Source organism: Salvelinus alpinus, chromosome 2, assembly GCF_045679555.1.
Source record: "Salvelinus alpinus chromosome 2, SLU_Salpinus.1, whole genome shotgun sequence".
Taxonomy (NCBI): Eukaryota; Metazoa; Chordata; class Actinopteri; order Salmoniformes; family Salmonidae; genus Salvelinus; species Salvelinus alpinus.
In genome coordinates, this window is record NC_092087.1 from 129,101,846 (window position 1) to 129,119,574 (window position 17,729).

At 40.6% G+C, this 17,729-nt stretch overlaps 1 pseudogene; it reads left to right on the forward strand.

Moving 5' to 3' along the window:
• The first annotated feature begins 1,056 nt into the window (after positions 1-1,056).
• On the forward strand, positions 1,057-17,476 carry LOC139568761 (aprataxin and PNK-like factor; annotated as a pseudogene).
• The last annotated feature ends 253 nt before the right edge of the window (positions 17,477-17,729 follow it).

The window sequence follows — 17,729 nt, forward strand, 5'->3', positions numbered from 1 at the left end:
GCAGACAGCTGTCAAGTTTAATGAAGTTATGCTTAACAACAATTTGGAAGAAAACATTTATTCTCAACTAATGAGAAGCAATTGGTCATTCATTCAAATGTATCCACCACCCACAGATGGAGGGGTTCGATCTCGTGCCTGTAGACGGTGGCAGTCCTATACACCTGCCCGTGGGGGAGACACTGCTGGGAAGGGGTCCATTCCTCGGCGTGAGTAACTTTAGTTGGAAAGTTTTGACTGGTAGAGTTAGCTACGTCTGTAGTCCTCAACCCTGGCCCTGGAGAGTTGCTACAGGATAGGATTTTGATCCAGACAACCATCGACACACCTGATTCAACTTATTTGCTAGTATGCATCTTGGTTAGTTGAATCAAATGTTCTAGTGTTAGACTGGAACAAAAGCATGCATCCTCTGGTCTGTACCTCTCCAGGACTAGGGTTGGTGACAATTGCTCTAACCAAACGCTATATTGGTTGAATCTGCAATTATATCCCTGAAATGAATTGTGACCTAGCCATTTTATGTAGTACCTCGTACTCCAGTACACTAACTCGGTAGCGGTACTCCTTGTATATAGCCTCGTTATTTTATTGTTACTATCTTTTTTTAATCTATTTGTTAATTTTCTTACCTTTTAACTGCGTTGTTGGGAAAGGGCTTCACGGCATTTCACGGTAAAGTCTACATTTGTATTCGGTGCATGTGACGAATAAAATTAGATTTATTTGATTTAGGTAGAATTGCATGCAATGAAGTGCTCACCAAATTGTGGTATCACCCAATATGACAGTAAATGGGATATTACACACAATGGCATTGGCACACCACATCACTCAATGGCACAAAACGAAGGTTATGTACAATTGTGCACAAAACGAAGGTTATGTACAATTGAAGTCGGAAGTTTTACAAACACTTAGGTTGGAGTCATTAAAACTCGTTTTTCAACCACTCTACAAATTTCTTGTAAACAAACTATAGTTTTGGCAAGTCGGTTAGGACATCGACTTTGCATGACACAAGTAACATTTGGCTAAGGTGTATGTAAACTTCCGACTTCAACTGTATGTAACCACGGTTATGTGAGCTTTATGGATCACATAACCGAGGCGAGGATTTACAGATTTACTTCCGTGTACACCTGTGTCACGGCTGGGGTCCGCTCCTATATTTTCATCAGAATTTCCTAGTGCTCTGTTTGTGACATGGTTTTTCTTCCGGTTCTGATTTCCCATTTGATCAAAAAAATATATATATTCAAGTCAGTTAAGAACAAATTCTTATTTAAAATGACGGCTTACACAGGCCAAACCTGGACGACGCTGAGACAATTGTGCACCGCCCTATGGCATTAGACCGACTGGCTCTTAGTGTTTTACTGAAGTGCATTTCAATTTGCGGTGGCAGATGTTCAGACTGCAATCAGGTCAGTCATACAGCATAATATGTATTGAATTTGTTCATGAAAATGCTTTGACGCGAATTTCAATTGAAGATCAGTACTTAGGATAATCTTTTGAATGTGAGTCACATATTATCAACATGCACTCCTAGCACTATTTCAGCAGCCCAAAACATATTATGCTCAGGATTCAGGACCCTTTAGTATGGAATTGCCCGTCTTCATTTTTGTTATTGATTTGTACTGTCCGGACCACCTACCTGCTGAATGTCCATTCTCTCTCAGGTCTGGGGCTGTATGTATCAAGCGTCTCAGAGTACGAGTGCTGATCTAGGACCAGGACCTCCCTGTCCATATAATCTTATTCATTAGTATCTAAAAGGCAAAACTGGTCCTTCTCAGCACTCCTACTCTGATACACTTTAGACATTTTGCACACGGGCCCTGATCTGAGAGTTCATTCTCTGTGTGTTTCAGGTCAGCGACAAAAGAGTCTCCGGACACCACGGCCTTCTTGAGAACCTGAATGGGCAGCTGCGCATCAAACCTGTAGGCTTAAGTAGAATGTATTATTTTTTTCAGAGTAGACTATTCTCTCTCATCTAGGGCTCAAGTGCATGCTGACCCTATTAAGACAGCTAAGTGCCAAGGCGGGTTATTGTGCCAAAACGACAATCCTTTGAAATCAGACATCAATAGTATGTTCAAGAAGGTCCCTCTGTAATCACCATGTTTTCTTTTTATGTGTTGGAAGGGTTCTTGAACCATTTAAGAACCTGTAGATTTGTACCCCAGGGAGACGGTCTTGTGTGGTCTTACCACACCTTACCTTAATTAGAAATACTTTTATTTACGAGTCTACCGAGTAAGGGAGAAGGGCACAACACTTATACATTCAATCGTTTTTTTTAGTTGTGAAGTGTATTCATTTTCAATAACGGTTTTGTCCAAAACCCCTCCTCAGGCTGATTGTAAGAGGACAGAGATTCTCTCCATTTTGTCAAAGGTCACAGCCTAAGGATGTAGTAAGGCCTTTGGACCGCAACATTACTGCAGATGAATTAGGTTAAGAAAAAAACATGAGAACATTTGAATTAAAGTAGTTGAAACCTTCTATTTCATGTAATCATCTTACTGAGAGTTAGGGAATTACCACTCAAGGGCAGCACTTACACAACATTAAAGGGATAGTTACATTTTGGCAATTAAGTTTTCTTTTCTACTTCAGATGAACTTACCCTGAGTCAGTTTCTGGAGCAATTGCTAACTAGAGTTAGCACGCTAGCCCTTTAAAATGAAGAGTGGTGGGAGAAAGACACTTTCTTGAAAATACCACTAATTGTTTACAGCTAGCTGTTGTGTGGAAATAACAAGTATATCCAACTGCACCTCTTGGCCACCAACACCGGAGTCATAACTGAAAGAATGCCATTTTTATTCTGTAGTTTACCAATAAAATAGTCTGACGGTGAAGTGGACATACATATCCTGAAAGAAAAAAACTCATTACAATTTTTATTTTTTTATTTTTTAGCAAAAATAGATAAGCTCTTGCTACCGTGGAAAGGAAAATACCTTTCTATTTGTGGAAAAATCACCTTGATTAACGGTTCGTCCTTTATTTGAAGGGGGAGATCAAGCTGATCCTAACTGTTATAGGCATATTTCTATATTGCCCTGTTTATTTTGCGGCTTTTTTTTATTGACTTGGCCAAAGCTTATGATACGGTAGAGACAATTCCATTCTTGTGTGCCGGCTAAGGAGTATTGGTGTCTCTGAGGTGTCTTTGGTCTGGTTTGCTAACTACCTCTCTCAAAGAGTGCAGTGTATAAAGTCAGAACATCTGCTGTCTCAGCCACTGCCTGTCACCAAGGGTGTACACCAAGGCTCGATTCTAGGCCCCACGCTCTTCTCAATTTACATCAACAACTGCTTAGGCAGTACTAAGCTCTCATCCATTTACACTAAATGTTCTTGTTTTTGAAAGAAAAGCAATTTTTTTTGTCCGTTTTAAAATAACATCAAATTGATCAGAAATACAGTGTAGATATTGTTAATGTTGTAAATTACTATTGTAGCTGGAAACGGCAGATATTTTTATGGAATATCTACATAGGCGTACAGAGGCCCATTATCAGCAAACAGACGGCCAGCATCCAGGAGTCGCCTCTTCACTGTTGATGTTGAGACTGGTGTTTTGCCGGTACTATTTAATGAAGCTGCCAGTTGAGGACTTGAGGCGTCTGTTTCTCAAACTAGACACTCCAATGTACTTGTCCTCTTGCTCAGTTGTGCACCGGGGCCTCCCACTCCTCTTTCTATTCTGGTTAGAGACAGTTTGCGCTTTTCTGTGAAGGGAGTAGTACACAGCATTGTACGAGATCTTCAGTTTCTTGGCAATTTCTCGCATGGAATAGCCATCATTTTTCAGAACAAGAATAGACTGATGAGTTTCAGAAGAAAGTTCTTTGTTTCTGGCCATTTTGAGCCTGTAATCGAACCCACAAATGCTGATGCTCCAGATACCCAACTAATCTAAAGAAGGCCAGTTTTATTGCTTCTTTAATCAGAACAACAGTTTTCAGCTGTGCTAACATAATTGCAAAAAGATTTTCTAATGATCAATTAGTCTTAAAATTATAAACTTGGATTAGCTAACACAATGTGCCATTGGAACACAGGAGTGATGGTTTCTGATAATGGGCCTCTGTACGCCTAAATTCAATCAATCAATCCTGACCACCCTTAGACAGATTTGGAAAGATAAGGATTGTTCTCTGGCACTGTCATCAGACGATAGCTTAACTAATTGATTTGCAAATTACAACATTCATTTGCATTCATCTAAATGTTGTGCCTTTCATCTCCCCAAAACAGGCTAGACTGAGTGTACTGAATAGGAACAAATACCACTGTCTTTTATCTCTTTTTATGTAAAACCAATATCTAAGCAACATTAACTTATGTTGTATTTTTGAATTGGTCTTTTGTCTCTGAATTTTTACCCTTCAGGTTTTTTCTTCCTGTTACGTTTTTGTTTGAAGCTTACATCAAAAGGATCCAAACCAGACACTCAAGTCAATTTAGCTCCTGTCTACTGCCTACACTAAAGAAGGAACATGCATGACTCATGTAGCTCGTGTTTGCATCAAGTTGTCTCTCCCTTGCAGAAACAGTCAAGCTCTTCAAGATGAAGACGAGGCTGTTATTAAGTCTCCTACTGCCTCTCCTGAACCAAGCGACGAACCCGTTTACCCCACTCGACAGGGCAAGGGGTGGACACCAAGCTCCCATGTACAAGAATCTAGACTGGGAGGTAGTGTGGACCAGAAGGAGCCAGATGAACAGCTACCCAACGCACCTACCTCAATCCAGGTCAGGAAATCTGTAGCGTTAGTAAAAGTTTTATCTTGAGATGTAACCTACTGTTGGCAATTTTCCTGGGATCCCACTGCTGACACCAATTACGCTTCATATTCCACTTCTGACACCATTTACCCTTGTAATCCCTTACCTAGCACCATTTACCATTGGAATCCCACTTGTAACAGCAATTCGCTTTGGGATTGCACTTTGGACATCAATTTCCCAGGGAATCCCATTCGTGACTCCAATGAATGTGTATTTATATATGTTTTCTGTGAATGTGGTGGTACCAATAAACCCAGTTTGCGTTGTGGTTGTGTACTCACAGACGGAAGCTGGGGTAGCTGAAGCAGAAAATGACAAGAACGAGCAGAAACTCGAACCAAAGAAAAGAGTGTTACCTGCTTAGATGACGGTACCCGTTGTATCGCCCAAGAACCCCACCACCAAAGGTATCACTCCTATTTAGGGCTGTGACATAATGGAATTTTGGGTAACAATTCATTGTCATGCATATGACGGCAATTAACGTTATAATTGTTATCATTACAAAATTGAAGAAAAGATTCCTCATCAAATGAAGGATGCTAAGGTTGGAGTGGATTTTCACATTTGACTATTGACACAAGGTTAGTGCATGAGAGAGATGGAATAACCTAGCTGTCAACTGCTGTTGCTAGTTCTGAAAAGGTCTAACTAGTCCGAGACATCCACCATTTTTATAGAAGATGGATATGTTTATTCTCCCTCTCGATTCGCGCACTGACTGAACTGCGCCGGAAGCAGTAAGCTGAGCGGTATTAAACTGTAGTTCTATGTCATATGCGGAAACAAAGCTGGGAAAGCATGAGAAATAGCGGGTCTGTGCTCAAATCATTTCAAAACAATATGTTGGCTTGCAAAAAAAGAAAACCGACTGCATTAAGTGACGAGTGTTGTTGATATTTACCTTGCTAGCTTTATAAGGCTCCGTGTTAGGAATCCTACTTAAGTGAGTGATAATATAAGGGGCTTACAACCCATTCGAACCCCTTAACAGGATGCACTGCATTGGTTTTAAACTCTTACTTATATTCAATGAAACTTGAGGCCAATTGCTTGTTACTATACATATAGCCACCCTTTAACTACATGGAGTTAGGAGGTGTGTGTGTGTGTGGGAGAGGACATTTACGAAAGGATGCTGTATCTGCACGCACATCGCTTACAAGGTCTTGTACGACAGCAGCAGAGGCCAAGCCATAGCCTTTTCTGTTGGCAATCACTACTCACTAGTTGATAAATGGAAAACTTTGGAATTTTTTATCTTGAGTCGGGAAGGGATGTTGAGAGCTAGGTCTAGATTACCTCAACGGTCGCTGTTTTGTGTAATTATGTACGTCGACAAGTGAAATACTTGGAAACAACCTACCACTCGTGAAGATGTCAATATCCTCTTCGGGAAAACAGATTTCAGTTGCAGCAAGCCTTTGTTATTTCCTCATATCGTTGCCCTAGTTTCCTTAAAGTTCCCCTGAAAGTTTCAACTTCCTCATACTGACTCACACTGGAGTCTAGTGACCCATTTACCATGGATGCATCCCAAATGGCACCCTATTCCCTATAGAGTCCACTACTTTTGACCAGAGCCAATAAGACTGGTCAAAGGTAGTGCACTCTGTAGGAAATAGGATGCCATTTGGGATGAAGACATGGTTTCCGAATGCTAATTTAGGCTACATAGTGCTAACGTTATAGTCAACAATGTCAAAAAGGTTATACATTAGGCTTTAGATTTGTAAATGGTGCAGACATTGGCCTGCTCTGATTATTGATAGCCAATGCCTCTGTGCAAGCCTTTTGACAGGGACCATCAATCTATATTTTCGGTTACATCAATCATGGTCAACAGCACATACCCTTTTTCAGATACCTCATTTCCTATCTTGAACTTGATCTAGGATCAGTTTTCCCTTTTCAATCATAATGAAAAGGATTACATGGACAGGGGGGACCTTATCCTAGATCAGCACTCCTGAGACGCTTTGCGAATACGGGCCCAGGTCTGGGAGTTAATGGCATTAAGGGAATAATTAAACTCCAGGGAGAAACTGAAACCAGTGCACACTGTAGCCCTTGGGCCCAGTTTTTAAAAAGTTATTTATCTAGATTATGCCTATCTGATAGGATTAAATGCAGAAAAATAGAATGGGAGTCCCCATTCAAGTCAGTGATTCGTCCCGTCTATTAATTCTCCTTCTATGCATTTAATGCTATCCAATAGGCAACTTTTGAAAAACTAAACTGGACCCTGAGGATCAGAGCTTCCCATCTCTGCTGTTGTCATTGTGATCTGCACCTGGCGTCCCTTTATCAAGGATGGGCAACTCCAGTCCTCGGCAGCCTGAATGGCGTCACACGTTTTCACCAGCCCGAGCTAAAACACCTCAATAAGTTAAATGTGTTCTAAACTGGAGACCATGGTTATTGGAATCAGCTAGGAGAACTTGAGCAAAAGTGTCACCAATCAGCCCCCCTAGGACTGGAGTTGCCCATCCCTGCTTTACATGACTAGAGAGGTAGAGGCGAAGCGAGAGGATTTACTCAGGCAGAAGTCTGTCTGTGTGAGATAAACCCATTTTTGTTTTGGATGTCTATGAGAGATGTCAAATTACATGAGGCTTATTTGATCGAATAGAAGTTTCGTAATGTTTAGGCTGTTACAAATGTACTGCTATAAGTGGATGCACTTGGCATTCCGGCAACTTTGAGAAAGACAACTTAGTTGTGCCTGTTGATTACACGCATATCTGCCCTCTCATTGGCTAGAATGTTCCCACTTGATCTGGATGCCTCTCGCCTGCCTTTCATCTGTAAGAAGATATATTTCCATTGTTATAGCAGTCACTCGACTATCTTGTCAATATAATAGATAATCTTTGACAGTCTTCAACCCGTTAACCCAGAATCCTACTCGTTTAAGGAGCTGGAAATCGAGGCAGAGGAACCGCAACCCCAACCACAAGCACCAACCAGGGCACTGCCAAACGGGCCAGGGACGCAGCGCCCTTGTCAGGGGAGGAGGAATCTGAACACAGCGAGCCGGAGCCAATGCCCAGGAAGAGGGTGAGGAGGAAGAGTGATGAGGACGATGTGGTCCAGTCTAAAACAGTTGAGTGTATACTAACTATTGTGTGTGTGCGCGCGCACGTTTGGATACACCTACTCATTCAAGGGATTCTCTTTATTTGTACTATTTTCTACATTGTAGAATAATAGTGAAGACATCAACACTATGAAATAACACATGGAATCATGTAGTAACCAAAAAAGTGTTAAACAAATCAAAATATATTTTATATTTCAGATTCCTCAAAGTAGCCACCCTTTGCATTGATGACAGCTTTGCTCACTCTTGGCATTCTCTCAACCAGCTTCACCTGGAATGCTTTTCAACAGTCTTGAAGGAGTTCAACATATGTTGAGCACTTGTTGGCTGCTTTTACTTCACTCTGCGGTCCAACTCATCCCAAACCATCTCAATTGGGTTGAGGTCAGGTGATTGTGGAGGCCAAGTCATCTGATGCAGCACTACATCACTCTCCTTCTTGGTCAAATAGTCCTTACACAGCCTGAAGGTGTGTTGGGTCATTGTCCTATTGAAAAAAACAAATGATAGTCCCACTAAGCACAAACCAGATGGGATGGCGTATCGCTCCAGAATGCAATGGTAGCGATGCTGGTTAAGTGTGCCTTGAATTCTAAATAATTCACCGACTGTCACCAGCAAAGCACCATCACACCTTCTCCTCCATGCTTCACGGTGGGAACCACACATGCGGAGATCATCCGTTCACCTACTCTGCGTCTCACAAAAACACGGCAGTTGGAACCAAAAATCTCAAATTTGGACTCAGACCAAAGGACAGATTTTCACCAGTGAAATGTCAATTTCTCGTGTTTCTTGGCTCAAGCAAGTCTCTTCTTCTTATTGGTGTCCTTTAGTAGTGGTTTCTTTGCAGCAATTTGACCATGAAGGCCTGACTCACGCAGTCTCCTCTGAACAGTTGATGTTGAGATGTGTCTGTTACTTGAACTGTTCTTGCCATAATATGGACTTGGTCTTTTACCAAATAGGGCTATCTTCTATATACCACCAAACCTTGTCACAACACAACTGATTGGCTCAAACTTTTAACAAGGCACACCTGTTAATTGAAATGGATTCCAGGTGACTACCTCATGAAGCTGGTTGAGAGAATGCCAAGAGTGTGCAAAGCTGTCATCAAGGCAAAGGGTGGCTACTTTGAAGAATCTCAAATATGAAATATATTTTGATTTGTTCAACACTTTTTTTGATTGCTACATGATTCAACATGTGTTATTTCACAGTTTTGATATATTCACTATTATTCTACAATGTATGAAATTGTAACAATAAAGAAAAACCCTTGAATGAGTAAGTGTGTCCAAACTTTTGACTGGTACTGTATATATTGGGGCGGCAGGTAGCCTAGTGGTTAGAGCGTTGGACTTGTAACCCAAAGTTTGCAAGATCGAATCCCTGAGCTGACAAGGTAAAAATATGTTGTTCTGCCCCTGAACAAGGCAGTTAACCCACTGTTCCTAGGCCGTCATTGAGAATAAGAATTTGTTCTTAACTGACTTGCCTAGTTAAATAAAGGTAAAATAAGAAAATATATCATGTGGATGGAACTCTGGTCACCGGTGGGGAGTAGGCTTTAGTATATGGGATTGCACCGGATGTGTAACCGCTAGACCACAGGCTCTTATCCTCTCGTGGCTCACATTGACTTGTATTTACTTACCAATCAACCAATCAATCTTTATGGTCCCCGAGGGAAATTTATTTTGTAAAAAGAGTAGCCATAGGGCAATTTGGGCAAATGCCAGATGGGCTTGGTGTGTGGTGGAACCAAATTATCCTGTATGTTAGAAATGCACAGGGGAGTAATCTTCTTGGGGGAAAGTATTGATTTGGGTTAGAAAATGACTCCAGGCTACACTTGAACTTCTAAAAAAAAAAAATATTAATTTAATTTGAACAAATTGTAATGGACCTAGATATCATTTTTTGAAATAACTACAATTTTTCCAACCCTCGAATTGATTTTGATCAACAAATCGGTACATAAAAAATAATTTTGAAATTCCTCGAATACATCACTGAATCATTTTAGTGCATTTACAGATGCTGGCGCATGATAAAACGAAATGAGCTACTATGAGATTATTTCCTGTACCTTGTCAGATCTTCTACTCCATGATCCCGTCCCCAGTTGCCCCATCATAAAGACTTATTGTTCTGTGATGACCTGATAACACAACAAAGCACATGTTGGCAGCTATTCTGCTAAAACAACTATTCATAGGTGTTCTAGTAGTTGGGTTAGATAAGGATCTTATAAAGGCTTATATCGGACTGGGTAGTCATTAACTGAGCATTTTCCTCCCTAATGTACTCGTGCCATGTAGCCCTAAAATGTCAAGGTTACTTAAGAATGGAATGGTAGCTATTTTTGCATGAAGTACCGGAGGGGCTGGTAGCTTTTTTCATGTGTCATCAACACAGAGGCATTGTGACCTTGTAATTTATCATCCATTAATTTGTATGTGGCTGTGGCGGTCGGTGCCGTTTTAAGATGAGGGAGGACAAAAAATGTTTTATGAGCATGGTCTTATTTCTATCAGAGCATATTGGATGACTGTCATTCATATTCCATTCACCCAGCTCAATGTAACATCGATAGGTTTAGGCTACAACATGATATTAGAATTTTCCCTTACCCATCATGAGTTTGCTACAACTTAGCTTATGAATGAAAGTTTACAATGTAAGTTTACAATGTACAGTACCAGTCAAAAGTTTGGAAACACCCACTCATTCAAGGGGTTTTCTTTATTTTTACTATTTTCTACATTGTAGAATAATAGTGAAGACCTCAAAACTATGAAATAACACATATGGAATCATGTAGTAACCAAAAAAAGTGTTCAACAAATCAAAATATATTTTATGTTTTAGATTCTTCAAAGTAGCCACCCTTTGCCTTCACAGCTTTGCACACTCTTGGCATTCTCTCAAACAGCTTCATGAGGAATGCTTTTCCAATAGTCTTGAAGGAGTTCCCACATATGCTGAGCACTTATTGGCTGCTTTTCCTTCTCTGCGGTCCAACTCATCCAAACCATCTCAATTGGGTTGAGGTCAGGTGATTGGGGAGGCCAAGTCATCTGATGCAGCACTCAATCACTCTCCTTCTTGGTCAAATAGACCTTACACAGCCTGGAGATGTGTTTTGGGTCATTGTCCTTTTGAAAAACACCAGCAAAGCACCCCCACACCATGACACCTCCTCCTTGCTTCATGGTGGGAACCACACATGCGGAGTTCATCTGTTCACCTACTCTGCTTCTCACAAAGACAGAGGTTGGAACCAAAAATCTAAAATTTGGACTTATCAGACCAAAGTACAGATTTCCACCGGTCTAATGTCCATTGCTCATGTTTCTTGGCCCGAGCAAGTCTCTTCTTATTGGTATCCTTTAGTAGTGATTTCTTTGCAGAAATTTGACCATGAAGGCCTTATTCAAGCAGACTCCTCTGAACAGTTGATGTTGAGATGTGTCTGTTACTTGAACTCTGAAGCATTTATTTGAGCTGCAATTTCTGAGGCTGGTAACTCTAATGAACTTATCTTCTGCAGCAGAGGTAACTCTGGGTCGTCCTTTCCTGTGGTGGTCCTCATGAGAGCCAGTTTCATCATAGCGCTTGATGGTTTTTGCGATTGCACTTGAAGAAACTCTCAAAGTTCTTGAAATTTTCCGTGTTGACTGACCTTCGTGTCGATGGACTGTCATTTCTCTTTGCTTATTTGAGGTTGCCATAATATGGACTTGGTCTTTTACCAAATAGGGCTATCTTCTGTATATCACCCCTACTTGTCACAACACAATTTATTGGCTCAAACGCATTAAGAAGGAAAGACATGCCACAAATATTTTTTTAGCAAGACACACCTGTTAATTGAAATGCATTCCAGGTGACTACCTCATGAAGCTGGTTGAGAGAATGCCAAGAGTGTGCAAAGCTGACATCAAGGGTGGCTACTTTAAAGAATCTCAAATATAAAATATATTTTGACACTTTTTTGGTTATTACATGATGCCATATGTGCTATTTCATAGTTTTGATATCTTAACTATTATTCTACAATGTAGGAAATCGTAAAAATAAAGAAAATCTCTTGAATGAGTAGGTGTATCCAAACTTTTGCGCCACACACACAATAGTTAGTATACACAACTGTTTTAGACTGGACCAGATCGTATACACTTAGCAAGCAGTTTACCATTTTCGACCAATTGTTTACAGACAGATTATTTCATTTATTATTCACTGTATCACAATTCCAGTGGGTCAGAAGTTTACATACAGTAAGTTGACTGTGCCTTTAAACAGCTTGGACAATTCCAGAAAATGTCATGGCTTTAGAAGCTTCTGATAGGCTAATTGACATAATTTGAGTCAATTGGAGGTATACCTATGGATGTATTTCAAGGCCTACCTTCAAACTCATTGCCTCTTTGCTTGACATCATGGGAAAATCAAAAGAAATCAGCCAAGACCTCAGAAAATAAATTGTAGACCTCCACAAGTCTGGTTCATCCTTGGGCACAATTTCCAAACGCCTGAACGTACCATGTTCATCTGTACAAACAATAGTACGCAAGTATAAACACCATAGGACCACACAGCCATCACACCACTCAGGAAGGAGACACGTTCTGTCTCCTAGAGATGAACGTACTTTGGTGCGAAAAGTGCAAATCAATCCCAGAACGACAGCAAAGAACCTTGTGAAGATGCTGGAGGAAACGGGTACGAAAAGATCTATATGCACAGTAAAACGAGTCCTATATCGACATAACCTGAAAGGCTGCTCAGCAAGGAAGAGACCACTGCTCCAAAACCGCCATAAAATGAAACAAAAATAGAACTACTGTTTGGCCATAATGACCATTGTTATGTTTGGAGGAAAAAGGGGGAGGCTTGCAAGCCGAAGTACACCATCCCAACCGTGAAGCACGGGGGTGGCAGCATGATGTTGTGGGGACTGGTGCACTTCACAAAATAGATGGCACCATGAGAAAGGAAATTATGTGGATATATTGAAGCAACATCTCAAGACATCAGTCAAGAAGTTAAAGCTTGGTCGCAAATGGGTCTTCCAAATGGACAATGACCCCAAGCATACTTCCAAAGTTGTGGCAAAATGGCTTAAGGACAACCAAGTCAAGGTATTGGAGTGGGCATCACAAAGCCTTGACCTCAATCCTATAGAAAATTTGTGGGCAGAACTGAAAAAGCATGTGCGAGCAAGGAGGCCTACAAACCTGACTCAGTTACACCAGCTCTGTCAGGAGGAATGGGCCAAAATTCACCCAACTTATTGTGGGAAGCATGTGGAAGGCTACTTGAAACGTTTGACCCAAGTTAAACAATTTAAAGGCAACGCTACCAAATACTAATTGAGTGAATGTAAACTTCTGACCCACTGGGAATGTGATGAAAGTAAAAAAGCTGAAATAAATAATTCTCTCTACTATTTTTCTGACATTTCACATTCTTAAAATAAAGTGGTGATACTAACTCACCTAAGACGGGGAATTAGTTACTAGGATTAAATGTCAGGAATTCTGAAAAACTGAGTTTAAATGTATTTGGCTAAGGTGTATGTAAACTTCCGACTTCAAATGTATTTAGTATATTTTTGTCAAGAAATTATAAATGGAAATGGTTAAACATTTTAAAAAGTTTTCTGAAATTTACTGAGGAGGATGGTCCTCCTCTGAGGAGCCTCCACTGTTGTGTAGTATTGTCTGTAATGTGCAGTATTGTGTTTGTTGTGTGTTGTTGGTTAATGTTACAGTGAATGGTATATCACTCCTCAGGCATTTAAAGCCAGGCAGCCGGTGAAGTCTAGTAAAGTAGAGGAGAGCGAGGAGTCGGACCACTCTGACGTGGAGGAGGAGGAGGATGATGAGGAGAAGAAGCTTCCACAGTGAAAGACAGCAGCACTTCTACGAGCAGAGCGGAGGTCAGCGAGTCCGAGGACAGAGGGAGACAGCCTCAGAACGGTCAGAAGGTCGGCAAGGGGCCTCAGGGGTCAAGTGAAGTTTCACGCCCCGCCCAGTCCAAAGCTTGGCTCAGGACGACCTGCCCCTTTGGAAAGGACTGTTACAGGTACATCCCTACATAACATTGTCTGAACAACAACTGTTAGAAATGCACTTCTGAGAACATGAATTTAGGCCGGCAAAATGTTCCAACAAATAATTTCATTAAAAAACTTGCCATTATAATATGGATATTTTTATTTTATGTTGCTCCGGGTACTAAAGATGAGATAAGTGCACTTTAGCTATTATGCATGTTACAAAACAAACGTATTCTATTCAAATTGGTTCCATGGCAGCTCTTCCTGATATCAAAGAACTGAACATGTACCGTATGTTTTTCCCCCCAGATAGTTTCTCTTATTTAAGGTTTTGTTTGTTTTCAAACCGCTGATAGTTAACGAACAGCTACGTGAAGCCTGGGTTACGCGACGGTATTCTCCAAGACGAGAGTTGTGTCCCAAATGGCACCCTATTCCGTTTATAGTGCACTCTTTTTGACCAGGGCCGATTATGGCTCTGGTCAAAAGTAGTGCATTGCATGTGTATATATAGGGAGTAGTGTGCCATTTGGGACGTACACAAGGATTAGCCTAGATAGGGACTCGGTGTCCAAAACTTAATGGCGGAGAGCAGGTTCAAATTTAGATTCTCTTTGAGGCAAATGAAATGAGCAAAGAGAATGTGCTATCTCAAAAACTAAATGCTCTTCAAAGAATACCAATCAAAACGGGATTGACCATAACTTTCAGTGCGTTTCAATGTTTTAATAGTGACCTTTCAATGATTTTCTTCTCAAAATTTCTATCAAAGGAAAAACCCAGTCCACTTCCAAGAATGCAGTCACCCCGGGGACAGCGACTACAAGGACGATTCCGCGAAAGACGAGAAGGAAGAGGAGGACGCGGACCGACCTGAGTGTCCGTATGGCACAGACTGCTACAGGTAGGATGCACACCACCATGTAGTCACCATTACAGGATATAAGAGACTGGTCATCGTGTCTCAAGACCATTTATTGTCAGTGATGGCAAACATCAGAAAAAAGTAGCCTAGTAGCTCCTACAATTTCAACAGGAAAAGAGAATATAACCTATTTATTATAGCCAGTTCTCCCCTGTAAGAGGTATTATGACCTCAATGGAACTTTCTGGATACAGGAAGGTTAAATAAAATAATTAAGGCCGTAATCAGGACTCGAATGACAGGAGAGTGTCTGAGTGGACTCAATTTGTTGGCCTCCATTTTTTAACCTTGAGCAGTTGACATCAGCGGCCAAAGTGCTTGAGCAACAGGAGAGGCTGACATTTTAGCCTCATTGGCATTTGACAATACCAGTAGTCCTTGGTAGTAAATCAAACAATTTCCCATGTTTTCTTTCCAGGAAAAACCCTCTTCACTGGAAGGAATACAAACACACGTAGAAGACTCGAGGTATGTTCATTTATACCTGAGGGAGAAAGACATGCTAACCTCTCACCACCCCTCAAATGTTTCTTAGGTTCCATTTTAGGTCCCTCTTCAATGCAGAAAATAATCAGCCGTACATCCAATGAATCCAACTGGTATGCAGAGCAGAGATATAAGAGAAACCTTTGATCTGAAGCAATGCTATAAATACATTTATTGTGCAGATGCCCAACAATCTTATCTGGTCTATTGAATTCAGTTTGTTTTTATCTTTCCAGATTTAGTCAGACAGCGATATGTATCCATATCCATCCACTGTAGCACTAGTGAATACACTGTACAAACCTGTAATCCACATTCCCCTCCAGAGTTTAAAGAAGCAAAAACGATTAAACCAATTGCCCTCCGTTTCTCTGTGACGTCAGCAGGATCTATAAACTCATTCGGAAACATTGACTTTCTGTAAGGGAGGTGTGTAACTCAATTTGTATTGCCTCTCAGCTTACAGACTCATAGTTATGATATTGAACATAGCTGCCATTACCAGAAACCTGGAGTAGGATGAAGTTGCCCCTAGACACTGATCTTGTGTCGGTTTAGCATTTCCCCCACTAATGGTTAAGGTACGGATTGGGGAAGGGGATGCTGATCGTAGATCACGTGTGGGCAAGCTTTTTGTCTCGAGGGCCACATCGGGATTTAGAAATTCATTGGAGGGCCGAACAGATTTTTATTTTTTTATTTGTTTGTCAAAATCCGTTTAATTATAATTTATATTTATAAAGCCCCCCCCCACCACCACCACCATCAAACCTCCTGCGGGTCATTGTTTTCCCCACCCCTGTTCTAGATCATTACTAAGGGAAACTTCATCCCGGAGCGTAGGTCACAGGTTGGGTAGGCTACTTTCTAAATGCAATCCATCAGTTACTAGTTACCTGCCGCACTACTTTCAGTTACTTTTGGATTACTTTCCCCTTAAAAGGCATTAGAAGAAGACTTGTGGTCGGACTCGCTCAGGTGGAACAAACTTAAACTTGCCCCTTTTTTCAATGCTGAATTGAATGATACCTATTTGAATCCTGTTATGAGTGAATGTAATAAAATGCTGTGCTGTTTTTGTGGAACGTACCATATAATATTGATAAAGACACAACCAATGTCTTGTGCTAGCATCAATGGAATTATACAGCACGTTAATAATACTATAAATGGCCATTAATAATTCTATACAATCCCATCTGCAGCGAAAAAGCCGGTATCATACAACAACGATGATGATGATGATGAGTTTGGGGACGATGACAGCTTCCTCAATGATGAGAGCGAGGACATAAGTGAAGACTCTGACTATGAGCCACCTGACTCAGACAATAGTGGCAAGGAGGACCTCAAAAGACTCAAGAAAGAAGCCAAGGCCTTCACAAATCTGAAATGAACTATTGGCTTATCTCCCCTTGCCTGTTTTAAACTAAGCATGCTATTTAAGCAGGGTTGAAGCGCATTTGGTTATACCCCTTTTCCTCTTTAAACACACTTGGAATCCAGCAGGTCTAGAATCTCAAATAATATTAGTCTCCCTGTGCTGGGAAAATAGTCAGCAATTTACCCCATCAGTTGGGAAGAATCAATAATGGGATTCTTGACTGATTTAAATTGTTTGTGTATGATGATGTCATATTGCTGACTTTACCTTTTTTAAAGTAATTTAATTTATGTGTAATACTTTCTTGGATAGTAATTCATCACTAGCATTTTTGAGGTGTAGGTATTCTTGATTATTGGTTTGTTTGATTAGTATGGACAAGCAGTTAAAAAAATATATATATAATCCTTTAAAAATCATTGATCGGTGCCTTCAGAAAGTTTTCACACCCCTTGATTTTTTCACATTTTGTAGTTATAAAGTGCAATTAAATTGTCATTTTTTGGTCAACTATCTACACGAAATGTTTTGTAATTTCAAACAAAAATGCTTGATGTATTTATTAAGGAAAGTAATCATTAAATGTTAAACACCTTTGGGTGTGAATTGTTTTGGGTAAGTCTCTAAGCGCTTTGCACACCAGTATTGTGCAATATTTGCCCATTATTCTTTAAAAACTTATTCAAGCTCTGTCAAGTTGGTTGTTGGTCATTGTCTGTTGGAAAGCAGACTAAACCAGGTTTTCCTCTAGGATTTTGCCTGTGCTTAGCTCTATTCTCTTTATTTTTATCATGAAAAGCTCCCTAGTCCTTGCAGACGATAAGCATATCCATAACGTGATGCAGCCACCACCATGCTTGAAAATACAAAGAGTGGTACTCGGTGACGTGTTGAATTTGCCCCAAACATAACACTTTGTATTCAGGACAAAAGTGTTTTTTCT